At 37.1% G+C, this 21,363-nt stretch overlaps 1 protein-coding gene and 1 non-coding gene across 3 annotated transcripts in view; both read right to left on the reverse strand.

Annotated features, from left to right (window-relative positions):
• CCSER1 (coiled-coil serine rich protein 1) overlaps positions 1–21,363 on the reverse strand; it is a 1,477,979-nt gene that overhangs the window by 580,699 nt on the left and 875,917 nt on the right. The window lies entirely within an intron of this gene.
• On the reverse strand, positions 469–540 carry TRNAW-CCA (transfer RNA tryptophan (anticodon CCA)). The gene has a single exon. It is a non-coding gene; the product is annotated as a tRNA-Trp (tRNA).

Below are 21,363 nucleotides of genomic sequence, written 5' to 3' on the forward strand. Positions count from 1 at the left end.
GTTTCCTGGATCGGGAAGATCCCTTGGAAAAGGGCATGGCAATCTACTCCAGTATTCTTGCCTGGAGAATCCCCATGGACTGAGGAGCCTGGTGAACTATAGTTCACTGGGTCACAAAGAACTGGACATGACTGAAGTGACTAACATGCACAACCACTCTGTATTAATTGACTCAAGGTGCTATAAACAAATAACAGATTGGGTGGCTTAGACAACAGAAATTTATTTTCTCATACTTCTGAGGGCTAAATGTCCAAGATCAGAGCACTAGCATGGTCGATTCTCGTGAGAGCTCAGCAGGTAAGAAGGACAGCCCTACAGTATGTCTTCTTATTCTTGAGGTGAAGTTGCTCAGTCGTGTCCAACTCTTTGCAACCCCGTGGACTGTAACCTACTAGGCTTCTCTGTCCATGGGATTCTCCAGGCAAGAATACTGGAATGGATTGCCATTTGCTTCTCCAGGAGATCTTCCCGACCCAGGGATCGAACCCGGGTCTCCTGCATTGGAGGCAGACGCTTTAACCTCTAAGCCACCAGGGAAGCCCAGACACAAATACTATTGGATCTGAGCCCCACCTTTATGACCTCATTTAATCTTAATTACTTTCTTACTCCAAATATAGTCATACTTGGGGTTAGGGCTTTAACATATGAACCTGGGGGTGGGGACACATATTCATATATAACATTTACATATGATATTCTACTCCTGTTTCCCCTAAATCCAGATCCTAACATGTAACATATTTGTTCTTTTCCAACAGCCTCAGAAGTCTTAACTCATTTCAGCATCAACTCTAAGTCTAAGGTCCGATATAAAAGGGGTGTAAGTGATATATCCCAGGGGGAAATATTCTTTTCCAGCTGTAAACTGGTGAAACCAGACAAGTTCTGTGCTTCCAAAATACAATAGCAGGACAGGCATAAGATAAAGGATAAAGACCCCATTCTAAATGGGAAAAATTGGGTGATGGTCTCAAGTAAGATTAAGGTTAAAAGCCAAGCTGCACTAAATCCTGAGGCTAAAAATAATCATCTTTTTATTTATTTTTTTTTATTTTAATTGGAGGCTAACTACTTTACAATATTGTAGTGGTTTTTCCCATACATTGACATCAATCAGACATGGGCATACATGTGTTCCTCATTCTGAACCCCCCTACCCATCCCATCCCTCAGGGTCATCCCAGCACATCAGCCCTGAGCACCCTTTCTCATGCATCAAACCTGGACGGGAAATCTATTTCACATATGATAATATACATGTTTCAATGCTATTCTCTCAAATCATCCCACCCTCGCCTTATCCCACAGAGTCCAAAAGTCTGTTCTCTCTGCCCATCTGTGTCTCTTTTGCTATCTCGCAGATTGAGTCATCATTACTATCTTTCTAAATTCCATATATAGGAGTTAGTATTGGTGTTTTTCTTTCTGACTTGCTTCACCCAGTTTTATCCACCTCATTAGAACTGATTCAAATGCATTCTTTTTAATAGCGGAGTAATATTCCATTGTGTATATGTACCACTGCTTTCTTTTCCATTAATTTGCTGATGGGAATCTAGGTGGCTTCCATGTCCTGGCTATTGTAAACAGTTCTGCGATGAACATTGGGGTACACATGTCTCTTTCAATTCTGGTTTCCTCGGTATGTATGCCCAGCAGTGGGATTGCTGGGTCATAAGGCAGTTCTATTTCCAGTTTTTTAAGGAATCTCCACACTGCTCTCCATAGTGGCTGTACTAGTTTGCATTCCCACCAACAGTGTAAGAGGGTTCCCTTATCTCCACACCCTCTCCAGCATTTTTTTGTTTGTAGACTTTTTGAAAGCAGCCATTCTGACAGGCGTGAAATGGTACTTCATTGTGGTTTTGATTTGCATTTCTCTGATAATGAGTGATGTTGAGCATCTATTCATGTGTTTGTTAGCCATCTGTATGTCTTCTTTGGAGAAATGTCTGTTTCGTTCTTTGGCCCATTTTTTGATTGGGTCGCTTATTTTTCTGGAGTTGAGCTGCAGTAGCTGCTTATATATTTTTGAGATTAATTCTCTGTCAGTTGCTTCATTTGCTATTATTTTCTCCAATTCTGAAGGCTGTCTTTTTATCTTGCTTATAGTTTCCTTCGTTGTGCAAAAGCTTTTAAGTTTAATTAGGTCCAGTTTATTTTTGTTTTTATTTCCATTACTCTGGGAGGTGGGTCATAGAGGATCCTGCTATGATTTATGTCAGAGAGTGTTTTGCCTATGTTTTCCTCTAGGAATTTTATAGTTTCTGGTCTTACATTTAGGTCATTAATCCATTTTGAGTTTATTTTGTGTATGGTGTTACAAAGTGTTCTAGTTTCACTCTTTTACAAGTGGTTGACCAGTTTTCCCAGCACCACTTGTTAAAGAGATTGTCTTTAATCCATTGTATATTCTTGCCTCCTTTGTCAAAGATAAGGTGTCCATAGGTGCATGGATTTATCTCTGGGCTTTCTATTTTGTTCCATTTATCTATTTTTCTGTCTTTGTGCCAGTATCATACTGTCTTGATGACTGTAGCTTTGTAGTATAGTCTGAAGTCAGGCAGGTTGATCCCTCCAGTTCCATTCTTCTCAAGATTGCTTTGGCTATTTGACGTTTTTTGTTCTTCCATACAAATTGTGAAATATTTGTTCTAGTTCTCTGAAAAATACCGTTGGTAGCTTGATAGGGATTACATTGAAACTATAGACTGCTTCGGGTAGTATATTCATTCTCACTATATTGATGCTTCCAATCCATGAACGTGGTATATTTTTCCATCTATTTGTGTCATCTTTGATTACTTTCTTCAGTGTTTTATAGTTTTATATATATACAGATCTTTTGTTTCTTTAGATTTATTTCTAAGTATTTTATTCTTTTGGTTGCAATGGTGAATGGAATTGTTTCCTTAATTTCTCTTTCTGTTCTCTTATTGTTAGTGTATAGGAATGCAAGGGATTTCTCTGGGTTAAGTGTATATCCTGCAACTTTACTATATTCATTGATTAGCTCTAGTAATTTTCTGGTGGACTCTTTAGGGTTTTCTATGTAGAGGATCATGTTATCTGCAAACAGGGAGAAATCCTGGATTTCTTTGGATTCCTTTTATTTCTTTTTCTGCTCTGATTGCTGTGGCTAAAACTTCCAAAACTATTTTGAATAGTAGTGGTGAGAGTGGGCACCCTTGTCTTGTTCCTGACTTTAGGGGAAAAGCTTTCAGTTTTTCACCATCGAGGATAATGTTTGCTGTGGTAAAATAATCTCTTTGTTAAACCCTCCAGCCCACTAGAATGGGGGCACCATCCCAATGGTTCTGTGGGGAGTCCCTGACCCTTCAGCTTAGTAGGGTGGCCCACCCACTAGGTGCTGGACTTTGGCCTCGCCCCTGAGGCACAGGGTGGTGATATTTCGGCACCCCAAATGGAAGAGGCTCTACTCTTCAAAACCAGTAGGAATTAGTCCTGCACCATAAGTCTGTGTTAAGGTGGGAAGTTCTGCAGATAGCTTACTTGCCTTGGGGTCATTCTTCCCTTCTGTTGAAGGAAGAAGCATGTTCACAGCCAAAGAGCCTATTGTGCCACCCTGCAGAATCTAAGAAGTTTGACAGCCTTCCTTCCTTTTGTCCATCTCCTCCTCCTTCAGTTCAAACTAGTAGTGTTTCTACTGGTAGAATCCCATAATCTCTTTATTAAGAGATAGTATAGCTATAACTTTGGTGTTCTCAGAACATGCTTTCCCATTTTGTTCAGTAACGAGAAGCTGAGAACTTTCCAACTCTTTAAGTTCTGATCACGTCTCTGCTTCACTCGTGCTCCTTTAATTCATCTGCTTCCTCTCACAATTTAGTGTAGGCATTCAGGAGACCCCGGGCAGCACCTTCAACATCTTGTTTAGATCTCTCTTCAGCTAAATATCCAACTTCACCATTTTACCTTCCAAAAACATAAAAACAATTCAGCCATGTTTCTTGACACTTTTTATCAATGGATTACCTTTTCTCCACTGTCCAACAGTGTATTCTTCATTTCTGTCTGAGACCATATCAGAATGGCTTTTAATGTCCATATTTCTATCAGCATTTTGTTCCTGATTATTTATGTATTCTCTATATAGAGAGAAGCTTTCTCTCCAGCTCTCCTCTTTCTTCTGTTTGGTTCCTGACCTTTCACCAGAATCATGTTTAATATCCATATTTCTGGACATTATGATGAAATAAATATTCTAGACTGATGAAATAAAATTAAAATTCATATTACATGGCAAGAAAATAATTATTTAAACTTTTTTTTCCTTCTGTACATCTGGGCCTCCTCTATCCCTTTAGTGTGCATTTTTCATCAGAATTAACCAGATCTCCTTAGGAAGTAACAGTCCTGCTTAATCCTGCACAGGGTCCTTATGATCCACCACTTGATTTGTTTGCACGAATTTGCATTGTGTAAGCTGTCATTTTATGTATCACTCTTTGTCTTAAAAATTGTATATAACTGTATTTTGACTTCTAATGGCAGAATAGTGCTCAGAGCTTTCTAAAGACTGCCTACAGGATTATAATCCTCAGGTTGATTTAACAAAATTTTCTAGTTCTTCTCAGATTGACTATTAATTAATATTTAATCCATATTACCAACAGTCCCCTCACAACAATATAGGCTTTTTCTAAAATTCAGTCTATAACATTTCCAACGTCAAAGGGTGCTAGTTCCCCTATGGTGAGTTTTTATCCAAGATCCAAACCCACACTTCAAGGTTGGTAAACTCGATTCCTCAGATTTTGGGATGTGCTTCAGCACAAGTTTTGGTGACTAACTAGATTCTACTCTCTAGTTCTGATGACCTCTGCTGCCTCCTACATGCTTTTCTCAGCTCTGCAGACTTCTTGATTTAGAAATTCTCTTTGCATCTGATCCAGAAAGATAACAAATTGTAATACAGGTTCATAGATATATTCTTTTCTTCATTAACATTTTTATCTTAGAAATAATCAAACTTTTAAATTCTATTATAAAATTGAGGACATTCAAATTTTTAGACTAGTTTGTTTGAACTTAATTTTTTCAAATAGAAATATTCATAAGTATTAGTAAAAATATCAAGATTAAAACCTGTCCATTGAATCTTGGATACAAAATATCAGCGAGGCAATCTTTCTCCAGGAAAAGGTAAGAGAAAAAGATAAAGAAAATTCCCAAAGATATCCAAAACTTGATTCAAAAATTGTCTTTGGGATTAGCAGAAAGTATGAAGATAAAGGAAACACCTTTGGGTTTAATAAATATGACATATTAGAGAAAGCAGCCTGAATATACACTCCTCAAATTACAAGTATTAAGATATATTTAACACGTCTGAAATGAAACTGATAAAGTTTTATGAGGTTTGAATTTTCACATGTACTAGTCAATTTATTTCAAATACTCAGCTAAACTGATAGTAAAAAGTTTGTTTCTCTGTTATAGGGAATCAGAATGCAAAAATTATATTCACCCAGAAGAGGCTGACTGATTTCTTTAGTCTTAAACTGAATCTTTAACTATCACTATGAACTCATCAAAAATATATTGAATAAAAAATAAATCCTACACTGAATGCTTTCATTAATGCCTTAATATTTTTGGTTCCTGCCAATTTTCTGTCGCTGTTCATTAGGCAAGTAATTATTCTTTTCTTCTATTTACATTTTTTCTTCATTCACCACACTTCTAAAATTCAGGAAGAAACGTTAGGCAGTGAATGAAAATTTTATTAGCTAAGTAGAAATTAAGAAACATTATTCAGATAAAGTTTCATTCTTAAAAGAAAATATATTCATTGCTAGTCCTGATAATCTTTCATTGGCAAGAGATTTCAGAAGCACTTTTGAGATGCGAACTGTAGAGCTGACAGTGAATAAATACTTAAGGGAGGTGGTGTAATATATTGGTGTTAGACTTGATTTTGAGCTGCATTTCTGCCAATATTCGCTGGGTGATTTGAGAAAGTGACATAAAACCTTTGCATCTTTGTTTCCTTATCTTTAAGACATTCTGAAGGAATGGTTATGGTAGTTTTCTTTTAATTTTGCATTCTAGTGTTTATTTCTACATTCTTTAATGAACATACTGTGATATACCTATCAATTTATTTCCCCGCCTTGGTCTGTATGAGAGCAAGTGATCTGATATCACTCCATTTCTGGATATCCTGATTAGCTTAAATCAGTAGCATATTCTACTGGTTATAGTGATTGATTAGCTCAGGATGGGTAGATACACAGCTCATCTGAGGAGATAACTCTCTGAGACTTCTTGGAATGAAGCCTTCCAGTATTTCCAATACTTTTTTTTTTTAATTTTTTTTTTCTTTTTAGGTATAAGGTTGTTTTCTCTATAAACTGCAACAATCTTGCAACTGAAAGGGAGCCACTACCAGGAGTCTACCTAGATAACATATAACCAAGAGACATATCCTTGCCCATATGGGCCCAACCAAGTTATGTTGTAAACTTTGTTGTTTAATCCAATTTGATTTAATTTTCTATGAAGGACTTAGTTGCAAACTAAGGACTTATGACTAATTGGTTCCTAATGGTTATTGTGAGGATTAAGTAATGTGATACAAGTAAATCACTTAACAATACTTGGCACCTAGTGGTCTCTTAATAATACACATCTAAGGATGAATGACATGTGAACAGCTTAGACAATAAAAAGAGCTTCCGTAATTTCTACCAACAGTAATTCTTCCCCAGCATGCATTTAATTTTAATTCAATTCAGCAAGTACACATTAATTTATTCATTAACTCAATCAATATTAGGGAATTCATTATAAACAAGGCATTGTACCCAGGACTGTTGGTTATACTGAGGAATATAATAATGGTTACTTCAGTACTGTAGCTGATAGAAAGAAACCAATATTTTAGTGAATTTAATAATTTATAATCTCCCAAAGAAACAAGCATTTTGATAATTGTATAAACAGTATGTGATCATGTGCCAAATTGTGTGGTACCTAGGCAGACAAGTATCATATATAATCCACTAAAGTAAAAAAAAGAAAAAAGTATAAAAGTACTAAAATACTAAAAATAGATCTAATATACTGTAGAGAAAACTCTTGGTTATTAAATTTTATTAGCTAAGATAATAAAGACTAAGTATGTGAGAAACAAAATCTAATATCCCAAATACATAATTTCTATTCTCTTCTCTTTAGTGCTTATTTTGTGATATTTATGTTATCTCTGCTTAAAAATTCTTTGGGGTTGTTAGTCTTGCTTGAATACACCAAAGTTTTGCTATACTAGAATCCCTCAGGCTCTGCATTATCAGAAAACAGTGACAAGACAGGACTTTTCAGGTATTTCCAATAATGAACACTTCTAGAAAGAGTTAAAAAAAATTCAGGGAGAGGATCAGAGAATTTCAGTGATAGAAGTAACTTTTAAGGTTATATATCCAGCTCTCTACTCAAATTATTTACAGTGAATTTCAGAAAATAAGTTATTAAAATAATTTCTTAGTATATAAAGAGAGAACAGTAAGATTATAGTTCAGAAATGAAACATCTTAGACAGAGAGAATGATGTGTAAATAGTCTTTTAAAAATGACATGAAATGTCCTCTATAAAAATCTGATAACTTAATAACTCGCAACTTTTATCCAAGGGCAAGAAAAAACCCCTCAACTTCTTGTTTTCCTTTTAAAATACTCCCACAACTGTTAAAAGGTTATGATAATGATTCATGAAAGAACGTGCTTGGGTCTCTGTGCTAGACACAAGAGTAGAATGAATATGTATAACATAAGTCACACTGCTGGCTGGTAAACCAGAGGGACTGAAGAGGGGGCGATTGATTGAGGTCACAGAAAGCCTGAGGAGGCGCACTTAGATGTTCTGCTGAGTACGAATTGTGTTCATAGCCTAAGGGTGCAAGTGAGTGTGGATCCACTGGTCTGCTTCTAAGAACTCTGTTCATTTGTTTTGTTTTGCTTTGTTTTGTTTTGGCCATAGGGTCTCAAGTCTCAGGATCCTATTATAGAACGCTTATTAGAGAAGTTTTTTTTTTTTTTTTTTCTCTTTTCAGCCTCTTAGGGTCAAAGAAAAAATTCTCTTTTCTCCTTTACAGGAACACTTGTTAGTTGAATTTTACCTTCTTTCTTGATGCCAGCTTTTCATTTCAGACACTTTTATTTAAGGATGCTCTAATTTTTCATATCCTGCAAGACTTTCTGTATTTCCATATACTTATTACAACATGGAAGAGTATCAGCCTTCCCCCTTCCCAGTTTCATTGAATCTATTCTAGAATTCTGTATTTCCCATGCTGGTTCCAGATTAAGCCTTGATTAAAATCTCCAATCACACCAAGTAATAGTGAAACCATACGGTAAATTTATGCTAATTGCTATAGACTGAATGCATTTTTGTTCTCCCATAAATTCATAGGTTAATGACCTATTCTTCAGTGGAATGGTATTTGGAGGTGTGGCCTTTGGGCAGAGATCAGGTTTAGATGAGGTCATGAGGGTGGAGTTCCCATGATGGAATTGGTGCCCCTACAAGAGGAGGAAGAGACAAGAGTTCTTTGTCCACATGTAAAGATACAGTAAGAAGATTGCTGCCTGCAAACTGGAAGCTCTTCCCGACCTCCAGAACTGTAAGAAATGTATTTGGTTTTTTAGCCATCCAATTTTTGATATTTCATTATAGCAGCGCCAGCTGACTGAGGCATTTGTTTAAAAAAAAAATCTGTTACAAAAAATATACACTTATATCCAGTCTCTTTAAAGCATAACTGCCTAATTTTGGCCAGTTCTCAAGAAGAATTAAAGATTATGTGAAGGTGAAGAGAGACAGACAAATATGAGTTCAAATCTAGACTATTTTTCAGTTTTGGAATACTTCATCAGAATTGTTTTACTTCTCTGAGTTTTAGTTACTGCATTTCTAAAACATATTTATAACATCCACAAAGTCGAGGGGATCTGATTACTGAGTTGAGGCTGACCCACTGATTAATGTGATTACTTCTCTATGGCTTGCTTGAAAGCTTCTTTCTCCTTTACAGCTCAGGTAGGTACCCTTTTGAGTCTGGGTTTCCCATTAAAAACATCCTTCCAGATGGAGGCAAACTATTTTTAGGTTAAGTGTTCTTTAAAATATTTTTTGAGTGTGTATGTATACGACAAGGACTCTTCTAGGTCTTTGTGATTCATTCGTAAGTACTACAGAAAAAAGAACCCTTGCTAAAATGTTTGAATTTCATATTTAAATAGTTACTCCCTTTTCTAGCACCCCAAGTATATAATTTCTAAATATACTATATAAATTTATTATATACTCTATAAATGTGCTTGAGGATAAAATGTGACCATCTTTGCATTATTATACCTATATACCATCAGTAAATATTGATTCACTCTATGTAAAGTCACAGATTTTTAGAAAATATTCAACTTCTATAAATTTTTACCTGTATATGAAATGTCTTAATTTGAATTTCTCTAGAAGCAGACCCTGAGAAAAGGATTTGAGTGCAGACAGTCACTGATTTATAAAGGTATAACTTAGGATTCTTTTACTTTACAATAGCAGGAAAGCAGTAAAAATCATTCTTCAGTTTTTGAATTTTTATCTTTCCCTGGGTTGATGATATGTGGTACCTTACTCTGTGGTGATGCTGGGCAGTAGCAGTGAGCCATGACTCCCAGTCAGTCACGTGATCATGAAGGTAAACAATTGATTCACGTGTGTGTGTGCGCACACGTGCGCGTCTGTTCAGTTAGGTATGACTCTTTGCAACCCCATGGACTGTAGCCAACCAGGCTCTCTTTCCAACGAATTTTTCAGGCAAGAATACTAGAGGAGGTTGCCATTTCCTACTCCAGGGGATCTTCCCAACCCAGAGATCAAACCATGTCTCCTGCATCTCCTGCATTGGCAGGTGGATTCTTTACCACTAAGCCACCTGGGAAGTCCAAACTGATACACTTACAACCACTCCAGAGATACACAACCACTCTGTTTTCAACTTTCAGCATAGTGTTCAACAAGGTAATGAACTATTCAATATTTTACTAAAAAATAGGTTTTGATAATTTTGATAATAGATAATTTTGCCAGAAGATAGGCTAATGTAAGTGTTCTGAGCATGCCTACAGTATACTAGGCTAGGTTATAATGTTTGGCAGTTTAGGTGTATTAAAAGTATTTTTGACATGATATTTCAATTTGCAGTGGGTTTACAGGAATGTAAACCACTGTAGGTTAAGAAAGATCACGAATAGTTTATTGAGGGAGCTAAAACTAAAAATGCCATCATGGAAGAGCAGTGACACAGGGAAGAAAAAAGAAAACTAAAATTTATAGGGTGCATTTTCAAACATATCACCAAGTTGGACAATTGTAGCTTAATCCCACCAGGAAGCTCAAGGAACCAATGCGAAATGAACACCTCAGAGGTATTCTGCTCAAGAGGTTAAGAAGCTTGCTTATTTACCCAACTTCTGTGAGTATAATAATTGTTTGAGGGCTTTCCCTACAGAGAATTAATTCCCTAGGGTTTTGCATCTACGTCTACAACTCTGGCAAAGATGCTGGCTGGGAGGTGGACCTATAATCACAAAAACAGTAACTTATCAAGGGGATATGGGCAGGATACCAACAGTGTGCACTGTATGAATCTTAGAGAAAACTCTTTGTAAGGGAGGAATAACCATGACAGAGTTGTTGTTCAGTCATGTCTGACACTTTGCGACCCCATGGACTGCAGCACACCAGGCTTCCCTGTCCTACACTATCACCTGGAGCTTGCTCAAATTCATGTCCATTGAGTTTGTGATGCCATCCAACCATCTCATCTTCTGTCATCACCTTAGCTTCCTGCCTTCAATCACTCCCAGAATCAAGGTCTTTTCTAACAAGTCAGTTCTTCGCATCAGATGGTGAAAGTATTGAAGCTTCAGCTTCAGCATCAGTCCTTCCAGTAAATATTAAAGACTGATTTTCTTTAGGATTGAATGGTTTAACCTCCTTGCAAACCAGTCCCTTGCAGTCTCAAGAGTTTTCTCCAACACCACAATTCAAAAGCATCAATTCTTCAATGATCAGCCTTCTTTATGGGCCATCTCTCCATCCAAACATGACTACTGGAAAAACCATAGCTTTGACTAGATGGACCTTTGTTGGCAAAGTAATGCCTCTGCTTTTTCATACACTGTCTAGTTTTTGCCATAGCTTTTGTCCAAGAAGCAAGCATCTTTTACTTTTGTGGCGGAAGTCACCATCTGCAGTGATTTCAGAGCCCAAGAAAATAAAGTTTCTCACTGTTTCCAATGTTTCCCCATCTATTTGCTATGACGTGATGGGACTGGATGCCATGATCTTCATTTTTTGAATGTTGACTTTGAAGCCAGCTTTTTGTCTCTCTTTCACCTTCTTCAGGGGGCTCTTTAGCTCCTCTCTGCTTTCTGCCATAGGTGGTGTCTTCTGCATATTGGAGGTTATTTATATTTCTCCTGTCAATCTTAATTTCAGCTTAGGCTTCATCCAGCCTGGCATTTCTCATGATGTGCTTTGCATGTAAGTTAAATAAGCAATATACAGCCTTGATATACTGTTTTCTCAATTTGGAACCATTGTGCCATGCTTGGGGCTAACTGTTGCTTCTTGACCTGCATACATGTTTCTCAGGAGGCAAGTAAAGTGGTCTTGCAGTCCCAGCTCTCTAAGAAGTTTCCAGATTGTTGTGATCCACATATTCACAGCCTTTAGTGTAGTCAATGAAGCAGAAGTAGATGCTTTTCTGGAAGTCTCTTGCTTTTTCAACGATCCAACAGATGTTGGCAATTTGATCTCTGGTCCTTTTCTAAATCCAGTTTGAACATCTGGGAGTCTTCAGTTCATATACTGTTGAACCCTGGCTTGGAGAATTGTGAGCATTACTTTGCTAGCATGTGAGATGAGTGTACTTGTGTGGTAGTTGGGACATTCTTTGGCATTGCCTTTCTTTGGGACTGGAATGAAAACTGACCTCTTCTAGTCCTGTGGCCACTGCTGAGTTTTCCAAATCTGCTGACACATTGAGTGCAGCATTTAACAGCATCATCTTTTAGGATTTGAAATAGCTCAGCTGGAATTCCATCAATTCCACCAGCTTTGTTCTTAGTGATGCTTCCTAAGGTCCACTTGACTTCACATTCCAGGATATCTGGCTCTAGGTGAGTGATCACAGCATCATGGTTATCTGAGTCATGAAGATCTTTTTTGCATAGTTCTTCTGTTATTCTTGCCATCTCTTGTTAATATTTTCTGCTCCTATTAGGTCTATACCATTTCTGTCCTTTACTGTGTCCATCTTTGAATGAAATGTTCCCTTGGTATCTCTAATCTTCTTGAAGTGATCTCTAGTCTTTCCCATTCTATTGTTTTCCTCTATTTCTTTGCACTGATCACTGAAGAAGGCTTTCTTATCTCTCCTTGCTCTTCTTGGAAATCTGCATTCAGATGGGTATATCTTTCCTTTTCTCTTTTGCCTTTTGGTTCTCTTCTTTTCACAGCTATTTGTAAGGCCTCTTCAGACAACTATTTTGTCTTTTTACATTTCTTTTTCTTGTATAATGTCACGAACCTCCGGCATAGTTCTTCAGGTACTCTGTCTATCAGATCTAATCCCTTGAATCTATATGTCACTTCCACTATATAATCATAGTGAAGTGAAGTCGCTCAGTCGTGCCTGACTCCCTGTGACCCCATGGACAGTGACCTGCACCAAGCTCCTCCATTCATGGGATTTTCCAGGCAAGAGTACTGGAGTGGGTTGCCATTTCCTTCTCCAATATAATCATAAGGGGTTTGATTTATGTCATACTTGAATGGCCTAGTGGTTTTTCCCTACTTTCTTCAATTTAAGTCTGAATTTTGTAATAAGGAGTTCATGATTTGAGCCACAGTCAGCTCCCGGTCTTGTTTCTGCTTACTGAATAGAGCTTCTCCATCTTTGGCTGCAAAAAATATAATCAATCAAATTTTGATATTGACCACTTGGTGATGTCCATGTGTAAAGTTTTCCTTGTGTTGCTGGAAGAGAGTGTTTAAAACTTTCTTCTCTCATTTATTTCCAAGGTCTACAAGGTCTTACTTGACCTGTGTACTGACGCAACATTTAAAGGCTTACTTTTACAACTCTCACTGGCCCCTTAATATAGATCAATTTCAACTCTGCTGTGGAATTCAGAGTATTATCTAGCCTGTCATTCTTTTTGTTCAGACACTCCTTTTGACATTCCTTCTAGTACATATTTCTGGGCTCTATCCCTAATCACTTCTTACATCTCTTGCTCTCGTCTTCTTTTCCACTTCCCTGAATCTCATAATCACAATGTCAGAGCAAATCTTGTGGGCTCACTCTCCAAATGACCTTCTTGTGACACTTCACATTTCCTCTGCCACAACTACTCACTACTGCCAGAATATCCTAATAGTCTCTCCTTGCTGCCATTCTTGTCCCTCTAGCTGATTCTCTGCCAAGAAGTCAAAGTGATCTCTGAAAATCGTAAGTCATCTCCTATCATTCCTGTGTTTAAAACTTTCTTCTCTCATTTATTTCCAAGGTCTACGTGGTCTTACTTGACCTGCATACTCACACAACCTTTAAATGCTTACCTCATACAACTCTCCCTCTTATTCAGTCCCCTGCAGGCACATCGGTTCCATGCTGTTCACATGGAGCCCTCTCTTTCCTCAGAGCCAAAGCATTTCCTTACTATTTCTTCAGATATTTACAAGAACGAGTGAATGTTGAGTAGGACCCGTACAACACTTTGCTTTTACAACCTGTGTACTGGGCCTCTGCAACATGGTTGGTAGTGCCTTCTTTAAGTCAAGTCTCTGAGCAAATGTCACCTCTGCAGAAATGACTTTCCTGATATTTTATCTAAAATAGCATCCACTGCCATTCTTTATCTCTGTTCTAAACTTTAACAGCACTTTTCACTGTCTTCTTGTAATAGGAAGAACAAATCTGACTTCTTACTGGATCTGTTTCTTTTACTTTAAACTTTGTAGTCTATTGCTTTTGCTATAAGTTAATTACTAAAGGAATGTTGTCTAAAGCCTGAACTATAACAGGACAGTCTATTCTCAAGGCTCTGATTTTTAAAAGTATAATACTTTTCCATTCATATAGAGATAAAAAGTTGCAGAATAGAGAATATTTGTCCTCTTGGAGATTTATAGGAACACTGTGATCAGACCTAGGAGGACAGCTGCAAGAACAAAGAATTCCAGTATCAAGAAGTTTGCAACAACCAACCACATCCTCACCCCTTTTAGTATAAAACAAAGCCTGAATTCTAACTTCAGTAAGATGTCTCTGAGGGACACTAGTCCACCGTGTTTTTGGTCTCTGCTTTCTGAATAAAGTTGCTGTTTCTTATCCCAAAAACTCATCCTTTAATTTACTGGTCTGTTGTGTTGTGAGTGGTATGAGCTTGGAATAGGTAAAAATATTGTTTCAATTTATCATTATTAATTTTATTGCTTAACTTATAATCTCTATATAGGCAGGTACTTGTCTGCTTTTCTCATCATTACATTTTCAGCATCCAGAAATGGTACAGTATCAGTCAGAAAATGTTAAGATATACCTAATTAACAAAACTAATTCTAACATCTCATGACTTAACACAGTGAAAGTATCTTTTACCTCAGTCTGCAAGGCAATGTGAATCTGGAATGGAGCCCTGTCCATCATAGCCACTCAATCACACAGGCTAAATGGAGGCCCCTTTGCCACACTATCCTTTAAATCTACTCACTCTGACCTTCAAATCTACTCATAAGTAACAGAAGTTACGACTTCCATTTATATTTCACTTTCCAAAGTAAGTCACATGGCAGAGTGCAGAAGTATAATATCAAGTGTCTTTGTGGATTGCCTTAAAAACAATCACAAGTACTTAGTTCACTGCTGGGGGCCAGCGTGAGGAACTCCGCCCATGGCAAAGGTCATGAGGAAGGAGGCTTGGCATACGCAAAGGCGTGATCAAGCCTCAGGAAACCCCCTGTTCCCGAGCATCTACTCCCAAAACCAGAGTCTGTTTTATGCTCTCACCTACACCTCTGACTTTATGGGGGGCTCTCCCCCATCACCATTTCTCTCAGAGAAGGAGTTAACATGCAGCTCCAAGTCAATAAAAATTCCTGGACATGACAAGAGTGTTTCAGCTTACGAACTCTTCTAAAGGTTATCTAGCCCGCCTATATAGGTTCGTCTGGCCACATGTGATTGTTTACAGCCTCCCAACCTGAGAGGCATGAGATGTTTTAGACTTACTAAAGGTAAATTCTTTTGGGAAATTGTCAGTATAGTGGGTTGGTTAGGAATTATATTGGTGAAGGGTTTTTCATTTGTTGTGCCAATAATTGCTGCTAATTCCCTGCCCTGGGTGGGACAAAGGTGTCTCAGATCAAACCTCTTTGCTAGCAAACTAGCTTGTGGGACAGGATTATCTATACTCCTGCCACTACACACATGATTGTTTACTACCTCTCAACCATAAACAGCACAGAGAGCTTGGAGTATTTTGAAAGTCTTAATTAGCATAGGGCTTTTCTCATTGTTGAGTTAATGATTGCCACCAGGCCTCCATATCCTTAGGCACCTGGGAATATATTAATCAATGTATTGGGAATATAGAAAAGGAAATATAGTAGTTTTTAAGGTTAGCAACACTAGACTTTTTGAGTTAATGAATTTTCTCTTTTGTAATAGGTCACTGTACTTTGTTATAAATCACTGTGTCCTTGCTATGTAAAAATGTAACTTTATCACTATCTTAAGACTAAATAGATCTTAAGGGGAGCATTGGTGAAAGGATTTTCATTTGTTGGCCTGATGTTTGCTGCTAAATCTCCATATTCCCTGTCCTTATAATGAATATAACTAACATATAGGAGAAATAAGTATTAACCTTTAAGCATATAGGAAAAATAAGTATTACCTTTAAGATTAATCATGTTAACCTTGGGTTAAATAAATTCCTTTCTTGATTGTAACTCACTACACCCTCACCTTATAGGAAAGCAACTTTATTTGGAGGGTGGTGCCTGGCTTAAGAAAAAACACCCTTGGAAAAAATAAGTTTTTTGGTTATCAGAAAGAAAGGGTCATAAAATGTCAGCAGGTCTCATGGCCAGAAGATGATGTAAAACCCCTAAGACCTTTTTTTTTTTTTTATACATTTATGTGAAACACCTGATTTTGATAAAGGTCAGGACTGCTGACCCCCGCGTGACTCTGTATTCATCCCTATGTGTAACAAAAGGTATATAAGCAAACCCCAAAATAAAGAAATCGGATCAGTTTCCAGAAAGACTGACACCCCCATGTCGTTTTTTCTTGCTCCCTGTTTTTCTGGCTGAATTCCCATCTGGAGCGTGGGTGCTAACCATGTCTGCTTACTTGCCCCGGTTTTGAAGCCCACGCGAGAAGGAGCCCAAGGAGGGGCACCTTCCGATATTCAAGTGGCACCGGTGGCCCAACATAGATGGTGCAAATTCCTTGTCTTGGAATTTTATTGGTATCCCACGTAAACCAAGTTATTCAGCCTCTTTTTCTCTCCTACTATTTTCTGGCCGAATTCCCATCTGGTGCATGGGTACCCACCAAGCCTACTAATTTTGCCTGGGCTTCTAAGATCGGACCGGGGGGACCTCAGTGCCTCCTCTCCTTCAGGAGAACGGGAAGATGCCTGCGGCCTACATAGGTGGTGATTGGTATTCCATGTGAACCAAGTTATTCAGCCTCTTTTCCTCTGCTAATTTTCTAATCCCTCTCTATGTGTAATTAAATAAGTTATTTCCAAGGACGCCGACTCCATCCCCACCTTCGAATTCCCTGGATCCACCAGGGCTGGACCCCAGCAGTTCACATTAGATAATCAATAAACATCTGCAGAGCTAACAAATAAATGAGCAAACAGAAGATGCCACATGCCATATATACAAACTGGAGACATTTTTATTAACTTCTAGTCAGTGATAAACACATTTCATTTAAAATATAAAATATTTTAGTATATAATCTCCATAAGAATGAGACCTTATCTGTTCTACTCATCCCAGCACTTAGCATGCTCAGTACATGATAAACTCTTAATAAGCTTAAATGAATGAATAAATAGCATAATTTTGATGAATGTACAGGTAGACAACTAGTTTTGCTTTAAAAAATGGAAACAAAATATTTATATATACACACATATACACATACCAACTGTTTAAATACACACAAATATATAAATAAGAAAGCAATTTATGATTAGTTACTTCACACTGGAAAGTATAACAGAAATATAGAAAAAGTAATGTTTATTTTATGGTAATTAAAGTAGCTGTTGTTTTTCCCTTCTATCCATTTATGATTCCATTCAAAGTTTAATGTACTCATGGATGCAAACTGTTACACACAGACTGGATAAATAAGATCTACTGTATAGCACAGGAAACTATATTCAATACCTTGTGATAAGCCATATTCAATACCTTGTGATAAACCATAATGAAAAAGAATGTGAAAAATGCATATATATGTATAACTGGAACTGTGCTGTACTGCAGAAATTAACACAACAGTGTATATCAGTTATATTTCAATTTTTAAAAATGGATTCATAATGTAATAATGGAGACAACTGACCATGCTTTGATATTTAAGTATGTATTTTGTGTCAATGAAAGCTTTCTGATGAAATGAAGACTAAATTCAGAAAACATATTTGAAGTGAAATATTTTAAGAAGTGAAATTTATTACACAAGCTTTCTAAAGATTATCACATAACTCCCATCAATGCCATCTTAACAAATCATGCATACAAAATATGTAAACTTCACATTTCCCCAGGGAACATCTCTAACTAACTGAGACAAAGAAATAGATTGAATTGCAATCCGTAGATACTCATTACAAAACCAATTTGGAGATCAAAATTTCAGTCTCATTCTGACTCATTTGTGTTTATACTAAGTAACTGTCATTTTCATATTGAGAAGCCATGTTATGAAATTCAGCATTATATTCTGAATTTAAACTAAATTATTGTAACACAAATATATTAATTAGCAAGATTTAATGAAGCAATGAAAAAAGAAAATAATAGGCATTCTGGAAAGATAACTGCTGAGAGGTTTTCTGTTTGTTTTTTAAGTGGCATGTTAGGAGCTATTATTCAAGCTGAGTGCAAACTGCACTCACACATATTGTATATATTACAAGCTAATCAGTGATATCACTGAATGCCTATTTGTACATAATAGCACATGGGTCACTGGAAAGAAACTGGGAACACTATCAATAGTTAAAGAGATAATCAAAATGAAAACATTTTAGTGATGAATGCACCTAGGGATTACCATACTAAGTGAAGTCAGACAAAGGTATGTCACATGATATCACTCATATGTGGAACCTAATTCTTTAATGATATAAATGAACTTATTTACAAACCAGAAACAGATTTTCAGATATTGAAAACAAACTCATGGTTACCAAAGGGGAAATGTAGCAGGAGAAGGGGGATAAATTGGGAGTTTGAGATGAACATCGCACTCTACTACACATCAGAGAGATAACCAACAAGGACCTACTGTATAGCACAGGGAACACTACTCAATATTCTGTGATAACCATAAGAGAAAATAACCTAAAAAAGAATGAAAAAAAAAAAGAATGAATATATGTATATAGATAACCGAACCACTTTGTTGTTACTTGAAACTAACATGACATGGTAAATCAACTATATTTTGATAAAAAATAAAATTCACAAAATCTAAGCAAATCCATAGAATTTTTTACTTATCTATCAATCTGTCAATAGCTTCTTTAACATCTGAGCTAGATCAAACCAGTCAACCCTAAAGGAAATCAACCCAAAATATTCATTGGAAGGATTGATGCTGAAGCTCCAATACTTTGGCCACCTGATGAAAACAGCTGACTCACTGGGAAAAAAACCCTGATGCTGGGAAAAAACTTAGAGCAAGAGGAGAAGGGGGCAACAGAGGATGAGATGGTTGGATGGCATCACTGACTCAGTTTGAGCAAACTTGAGTTTGAGAAAATTCAGGGACATAGTGATGGACAGAGAAGCTGGGCATGCAGCAGTTCACAGGGTCATAAAGAGTTGGACACCACTTAGCAATTGAATAGCAACAATGCGTATCAGTGATGACTGACAAAATGTATCTGCCTCTCATATAACTAAAGGGAGTACAATTATACATATATAAATGCTAAGCTAAGTTGCTTCAGTCGTGTCCGACTCTGTGTGACCCCATAGATGGCAGCCCACCAGGCTCCCCCGTCCCTGGGATTCTCCAGGCAAGAACACTGGAGTGGGTTGCCATTTCCTTCTCCAATGCATGAAAGTGAAAAGTGAAAGTGAAATCGCTCAGTCGTGTCCAACTTGTAGCGACCCCATGGACTGCAGCCCACCAGGCTCCTCCGTCCATGGGATTTTCCAGGCAAGAGTACTGGAGTGGGGTGCCATTGCCTTCTCTGACATATATAAATAGATCATTACAATATAGGTTCTTATATCTTATAAGAAAGACACTTTTAAGGTATGAGAAAGCAGAATGAGGGTACTTTCCAGAGGGAATAACTTTGAGCTAAATCTTGCTGAATAGGTAAGAGCAGAAAGAGAAACAATTATAAATACACACACATATACATACACACCTAAATATATATGTATGTTGCTCTTTCCTTGTTCATATGTGTATCTGTGTGAGTATAGTTATCTCTCTAAGTGAAAGTGAAGTTACTCAGTCGTGTCTGACTCTTTGTAACCCCATGGACTGTAGCCTATCAGGCTCCTCCATCCATGGGATTCTCCAGGCAGGAATACTGGAGTGGGTTGCCATTTCCTTCTCCAGGAGATCTTCCCAACCCAGGGATTGAACCCGGGTCTCCCACATTGTAGGCAGACACTTAACCGTCTGAGCCACCAGGGAAGTCCAGTTATCTGTCTAGTCTACTCCGATTCATATATGATAATGGTTTAGTCGCTAAAGTTGTGTACAACTCCTGTGACCCCATGGACTGTAGCCTACCAGACTCCTCTGTTCACAGTATTTCCCAGGCAAGAATACTAGAGTGGGTTACCATTTCCTTCTCCAGGGGATCTTCCAAATCAGGAATTGAATCCAGGCCTCCTAAATTACAGGTGGATTATTTATCAACTGAACCATCAAGGAAGCTCTCCTATTCATATATATATATATATATATATATACACACACACACAAACATATACATATGTATGTATGTATAATTGAAAATGCATATTTACAAATGTATAGAAATTTATATCATCAATTTGGTTATATACAATACTCACATTACTTCAGTTAATTATTAATATTAATATACATACATATATATGTATACAATTAATATACATAATACTCCAGGATTCTTGCTTGAGAAATCCCACAGACAGTGGAGCCAGGCAGGTCCCAGTTCATGGGGTCACAGAGTCAGACATGACTGAGCTACTAACACTTTCACTTTCAGTATACACATTAACTAGTAATATATTCATACATGTGTGTCAGGGATTGCTTTTACTTGTAAGTATCAGAATGCATAGTTAAACAATGGCTGAAAGCAATTACAGTTTTAAGTTTTGCCCCTTAAGAAGTCTAGAGATAGACAGCTCAGACTGTAACATTATCCAAAATGATGTAAGATATGGATGCTTTCTGTCTTTCTGACAAGCTTTTCTTGACATGGGGTTTTAGCTTCATATCTGTGGTCTTGTGGTCACAAATCAATTATCACTACTCCCTTTTCATTCTGAAAAGGGAAAGAACACAGAATAAAAGTGGCTGCCAATTTTAAAGAAATTTATTGGATGTTTCATTCAATCTCTCCTTATAGTTCATTAAGCACACTGTCTAATAGCACCACTATCTTCAAGGGATACTAAATTAATATTTTAGCTGAGCATAACATTTACTAAAATACTCAGTTTTACTATGAGTTTTACTAGTTTTTCTAGTTTTACTAGAGAAACTTTACTAAGAAATCAATGGAAAATTGCTCAGGATAGGAAATTAATTGCTTATGTCATAATAAGATATAGTCACAGAAAACTTGAAAATGTTTAAAAGCTATTGAGAAAAAAAATCACCCATATTTTTATTATCTGCAGGGGCTGCTAACATGATAGCTTGTATTTCCCAATGATATTTTCCTTGGCACATTTGCTTTATTTTTGTTTATTTACAAATTAACATAACATGCTTTATTTAAATATTCACTTATTGCTTCATCCTAGGTCTCTTTTTTAGTTTTACT

Source organism: Ovis canadensis, chromosome 6, assembly GCF_042477335.2.
Source record: "Ovis canadensis isolate MfBH-ARS-UI-01 breed Bighorn chromosome 6, ARS-UI_OviCan_v2, whole genome shotgun sequence".
In the NCBI taxonomy this organism is placed as follows: Eukaryota; Metazoa; Chordata; class Mammalia; order Artiodactyla; family Bovidae; genus Ovis; species Ovis canadensis.